Source organism: Cryptomeria japonica, unplaced genomic scaffold, assembly GCF_030272615.1.
Source record: "Cryptomeria japonica unplaced genomic scaffold, Sugi_1.0 HiC_scaffold_52, whole genome shotgun sequence".
NCBI classification, from domain to species: Eukaryota; Viridiplantae; Streptophyta; class Pinopsida; order Cupressales; family Cupressaceae; genus Cryptomeria; species Cryptomeria japonica.
The window spans coordinates 95,001-100,646 of record NW_026728874.1 but is presented as its reverse complement, the minus strand read 5'-3'; the positions used below and the strand labels follow the sequence as shown (position 1 = coordinate 100,646).

The window sequence follows — 5,646 nt, the reverse complement described above, 5'->3', positions numbered from 1 at the left end:
TGCGTGCCAAGGTGGGTCATAGGGTGGGTGCCAAGGTGGGCACCAGGGTGGGTGTGCACCAACCCTAGCCAGGGTAGGTCACGGGGTGGTTGTCGGGGTGGGCGTCAAGGAGCCAAGGTGGGTGGCAAGTAGCCAAGTTGCGTGCCAAGGTGGGTGTCGGGGTGGGTGCCAAGGATCCAAGGTGGGTGCCAAGGAACCAAGGTGGGTGTCTGGGTGGGTGCCGAGGTGGGAGCCAGGGTGGGTCCCAAGGTGAGTGCAAAGGTGGGTGCCAGGGTCAAGGTGAGTGCCAATGTGGGTTCCAAGGTGCCAGGGTCAGGGTGAGTGCCAATGTGGGTTCAAAGGTGCTAAGTTGGGTGCGAGGTTGGGTGCGAGGGTGGGTGGGTGCCAAGGTGTGCTAGGTGGAAGCCCGGGTGGGTCGGCATCCCATGGGTGTCGAGTTGGGTGCCTGATGGGTGCTTCTTGTCAAGTTTTAGTCGTCGGGACTCATTTCGAGCCTTAGAGGTCGTTTCTTGTCCGGTTGCCCTGTCTTCGACCTGGGAACCCAATTTTGGTCCTCGGGTCCCATTTTTTTTTGTCTCGCATCCCACTTTTGGCCTGTGGCCTTTTCGGGGTCGATTCTCGTTTTGGGCATCAGAGCATGTTTCTTCTCCTAAAACCCAATATTTGTTTATTAAGTCTCGGAACACATTTTTGTTCTCGTGGACCCATCATGGGTCTTGGAACGCATTTGTGGTCCTTGGGTCCCATTTTGCATCTCGAAACTTGTGTTTTGGTGCTTGATCCCTATTTTGGGTGCCCACCTTGCACCAAGTGCGCACCCGGGGCAAACCGAGCGCCTTGGTGCACCGGGGCAAGATCGAGCGTGCACCCGAGGCGCCCCGAACATGCACCAAGGTGCACTCGGCCCACATGTGAGCGCAGGTCGTTGCGCCCGAGGTGGTGTGTGGGCACCGCGTTGCAGACGGGACACTGCACGCACACGACGCCCCCTCCAGGTGCACGCACGTAGGCTGGGCCGGGTGCACACCCGACGCCCTAGCAAGGTGCGCGCACCCGGGCAGGGCTCACACTTGGCGAACGGGGCGCACTTCGCGAGGGAGGGTGTGCACCTCGACGGGGGTGGGTGGCCGGGGTGGATTCGCACGTGGGTCGCGGTTTGCTAAGTACACACTGCGACAAGCTCATAACGGGTGCGATCATACCAGCGTTAGTGCACCGGATCCCATCAGAACTCCGCAGTTAAGCGCGCTTGGGCCGGAGTAGTACTGGGATGGGTGACCTCCCGGGAAGTCCCGGTGTTGCACCCTTTTTTAGTTTTTCGCCGGGCGTCGCAATGCTATTTGAATAAACCTTTTGCCCGTTTGCGTTCTCGTCGGGGCCGGGCCGGGCCGGGGTGCGCTGCCCGCACTACCGCGCGCGCGGGGGCGACACCGAGCGCGCACCCGAGGCGCCCCGAGCACACAGGCCACGGTGCAACCCGGGCGTTGTGCGCGCACCCCGGTGCGCCCGAGGTGCTGCGCGCGCACCCAGGTGAAATCGGTGTGCACCTCGGCCAGTGCGCGCTCGGTCGAGTCGCGCACGTTGGCCAAGGTGCACGGTGATGTTTCTTACTCTAAGGTTCCGCACCAGACGCCCGGGACAGGTGAGCGAAGCTGGGCGGGGCCGGGTGCGCGGCCGGGGCAGGTGCACGCAGCTGGAGAGAGCTTTGGAGCACACTTCGGAGCGCACCAATGATGCGCTCCATTCAAAAGTTTCCTGAAAAGGCAAAAAAAGTTGAGATTATAGAATTTCCCACTTGAGAGATTGTAAAAAAAAAAAATTTAAAATGAAGGAAACGCGGGTGCCAAGGTGTGCGCAGCCCAGCCAAGGTGTGCGCACCAAGGCGCCCACCCTGGCGAAGGTGCACGCAAGGTGCGCACTCGAGGCAAACCGGACAATTAACCCAACTTTCGACTTCGCGCGCACCTTGGAGCGCACTTCGGAGCGCTCCTTGGTGCGCACCAATCTTGGGCACCTCGGAGTGCACCATGGCGCCCACCAAGGTGCGCACCCGGGGCAAACCGAGCTCCGACTTCGTGCGCACCTTGGAGCGCACGAAAGGTGCGCACCATGGCGCCCACCAAGGTGCGCAGCCCAGCCAAGGCGTGCGCATCAAGGTGCGCACCCTGGCGAAGGTGCGCACCCGGGGCAAACCGAGCTCCGACTTCGTGCGCACCTTGGAGCGCACAAAAGGTGCGCAACCCAGCCAAGGTGTGCGCACCCCGGTCAAACCGAGCTCCGAATCGTGCGCACCAGAGGTGCACGCCATCGTGCGCACCTTGGAGCACACTTCGGAGCCCTCCTTGGTGCGCGCCGATGTTGCGCACCTCGGAGCGCACCCGGGGAAAACAATGCAATTAACCCGACTTTCGACTTCGTGGGCACCTCGGAGCGCTCTCGGGTTCGCACCTCGGAGCACACCGAGGTGCGCACCTTTGATGCGCTGCCTTCACCAATTTCCAGAAAAGGCAAGAAAACATTGAGAAGGTGTGCGCACCGAGGTGCCCACCCTGGCGAAGGTGCACGCGAGGTGCGCACCCGGGGCAAACCGGGCTCCGACTTCGTGCACGCCGCACCTTGGAGCACACTTCGGAGCGCTCCTTGGTGCGCACCAGGGCGCGCAACCCAGCCGAGGTGCCCACCCCGGCGAAGGTGCACGCGAGGTGCGCACCCGGGGCAAACCGGGCTCCGACTTCGTGCACGCCATGGTGCCCACCGCGGCGAAGGTGCACGCGAGGTGCGCACCCGGGGCAAACCGGGCTCCGACTTCGTGCACGCCGCACCTTGGAGCACACTTCGGAGCGCTCCTTGGTGCGCACCATGGTGCCCACCAGGGCGCGCAACCCCGCCGAAGGTGCACGCGAGGTGCGCACCCGGGGCAAACCGGGCTCCGACTTCGTGCACGCCGCACCTTGGAGCACACTTCGGAGCGCTCCTTGGTGCGCACCATGGTGCCCACCAGGGCGCGCAACCCCGCCGAAGGTGCACGCGAGGTGCGCACCCGGGGCAAACCGGGCTCCGACTTCGTGCACGCCATGGTGCGCACCGCGGCGAAGGTGCGCACCCGGGGCAAACCGGGCTCCGACTTCGTGCACGCCGCACCTTGGAGCACACTTCGGAGCGCTCCTTGGTGCGCACCAGGGCGCGCAACCCAGCCGAGGTGCCCACCCCGGCGAAGGTGCACGCGAGGTGCGTACCCGGGGCAAACCGGGCTCCGACTTCGTGCACGCCGCACCTTGGAGCACACTTCGGAGCGCTCCTTGGTGCGCACCATGGTGCCCACCAGGCCGCGCAACCCAGCCAAGGTGTGCGCACCAAGGTGCACGCGAGGTGCGCACCCGGGGCAAACCGGGGTCCGACTTCGTGCACGCCGCACCTTGGAGCACACATCGGGGCGCTCCCGGGTTCGCACCGGCGTTGCGCACCGTGGTGGGCACCTCGGAGCACACCAAGGTGGGCAGCGAGGTGCGCACCTTTGATGCGATGCCTTCACTAATTTCCATAAAAGGCAAAAAAAAAACGAGATTTTAAAATTTCCGTTTTGAAAGATAGTGAGAAAAAGGGAATGCTGGTGCCATCTTGAGCCCGCCCTGGTGCGCAGCCCAGCCAAGGTGTGCGCACCAAGGTGCCCACCCTGGCGAAGGTGCGCGCCCGGGCAATTAACCCAACTTCCAACTTCGCGCGCGCCAGGGTGGGAGCGCACCCAACAACCGGGCCTGGGAAGAGCCAATGCGAGAAACCCCACCAAACGCTCTGACAAAAAAAGAGGGGGCGCTCCAGTAACCCCGCTTCGGAGCGCACCCTGGGCAAACCCAGCCAAGGTGCCCACCCCGGCCAAGGTGCAGGCGAGGTGCGCACCCGGGGCAAACCGGGCTCCGACAACGTGCACGCCGCACCTTGGAGCACACTTCGTAGCGCTCCCGGGTGCGCACCTCAGAGCACACCAAGGTGGGCAGCGAGGTGCGCACCTTTGATGCGCTGCCTTCACTAATTTCCAGAAAAGGCAAAAAAAAAAGGAGATTTTAAAATTTCCGTTTTGAAAGATAGTGAAAAAAACGGAACGCGCGTGCCATCTTGAGCCCGCCCTGGTGCGCAGCCCAGGTAAGGTGCCCACCCTGGCAAAGGTGCGCACCCGGGCAATTAACCCTACTTCCGACTTCGTGCGCGCCAGGGTGGCAACCGGGCCTCGGAAGAGCCAATGCGAGAAACCCCACCAAACGCTCCGACAAAAAAAGAGGCGGCGCTCCAATAACCCCGCTTCGGAGCGCAGCCGGGGCAAACCCAGCCAAGGTGCCCACCCCGACGAAGGTGCACGCGAGGTGCGCACCCGGGGCAAACCGGGCTCCGACAACGTGCACGCAGCACCTTGGAGCACACTTCGAAGCACTCCCGGGTGCCCACCGGCGTTGCGCACCGTGGTGGGCAGCGAGGTGCGCACCTTTGATGCGCTGCCTTCACTAATTTCCAGAAAAAGGCAAAAAAAAATGAGATTTTAAAATTTCCGTTTTGAAAGATAGTGAAAAAAAAGGAACGCGGGTGCCATCTTGAGCCCGCCCTGGTGCGCAGCCCAGGCAAGGCATGCGCACCAAGGTGCCCACCCGAGGTGCACACCCGGGGCAAACCGGGCTCCGACTTCGTGCAGGCCGCACCTTGGAGCACACTTCGGAGCGCTCCTTGGTGCGCACCATGGTGCCCACCAGGGCGCGCAACCCAGCCAAGGTCTGCACACCAAGGTGCCCACCCCGGCGAAGGTGCACGCGAGGTGCGCACCCGGGGCAAACCGGGCTCCGACTTCGTGCACGCCATGGTGCCCACCGCGGCGAAGGTGCACGCGAGGTGCGCACCCGGGGCAAACCGGGCTCCGACTTCGTGCACGCCGCACCTTGGAGCACACTTCGGAGCGCTCCTTGGTGCGCACCATGGTGCCCACCAGGGCGCGCAACCCAGCCAAGGTGTGCGCACCAAGGTGCACGCGAGGTGCGCACCCGGGGCAAACCGGGGTCCGACTTCGTGCACGCCGCACCTTGGAGCACACATCGGAGCGCTCCCAGGTTCGCACCAGCGTTGCGCACCTTTGATGCGCTGCCTTCACTAATTTCCAGAAAAGGCAAAAAAAAACGAGATTTTAAAATTTCCGTTCTGAAAGATAGTGAAAAAAACGGAACGCGGGTGCCATCTTGAGCCCTTCCTGGTGCGCAGCCCAGGCAAGTTGTGCGCACCAAGGTGCCCACCCTGGCGGAGGTGCGCGCCCGGGGCAATCCGGGCTCCGACTTCGTGCACTGCATGGTGCCCACCAAGGCGCGCAACCCAGCCAAGGTGCCCACCGCAGCGAAGGTGCACGCGAGGTGCGCACCCGAGGTGCACACCCGGGGCAAACCGGGCTCCGACTTCGTGCACGCCGCACCTTGGAGCACACTTCAGAGCGCTCCTTGGTGCGCACCAGGGCGCGCAACCCAACCAAGGTCTGCACACCAAGGTGCTCACCCCGGCGAAGGTGCACGCGAGGTGCGCACCCGGGGCAAACCGGGCTCGGACTTCGTGCACGCCGCACCTTGGAGCACACATCGGAGCGCTCCCGGGTTCGCACCAGCATTGCGCACCTTTGAT

General features: G+C 63.5%; 1 non-coding gene across 1 annotated transcript; it reads left to right on the top strand.

Annotated features, from left to right (window-relative positions):
• The first annotated feature begins 1,188 nt into the window (after positions 1-1,188).
• On the top strand, positions 1,189-1,307 carry LOC131862884 (5S ribosomal RNA). Its single transcript, XR_009361820.1, has one exon. It is a non-coding gene; the product is annotated as a 5S ribosomal RNA (ribosomal RNA).
• Positions 1,308-5,646: the final 4,339 nt, after the last annotated feature.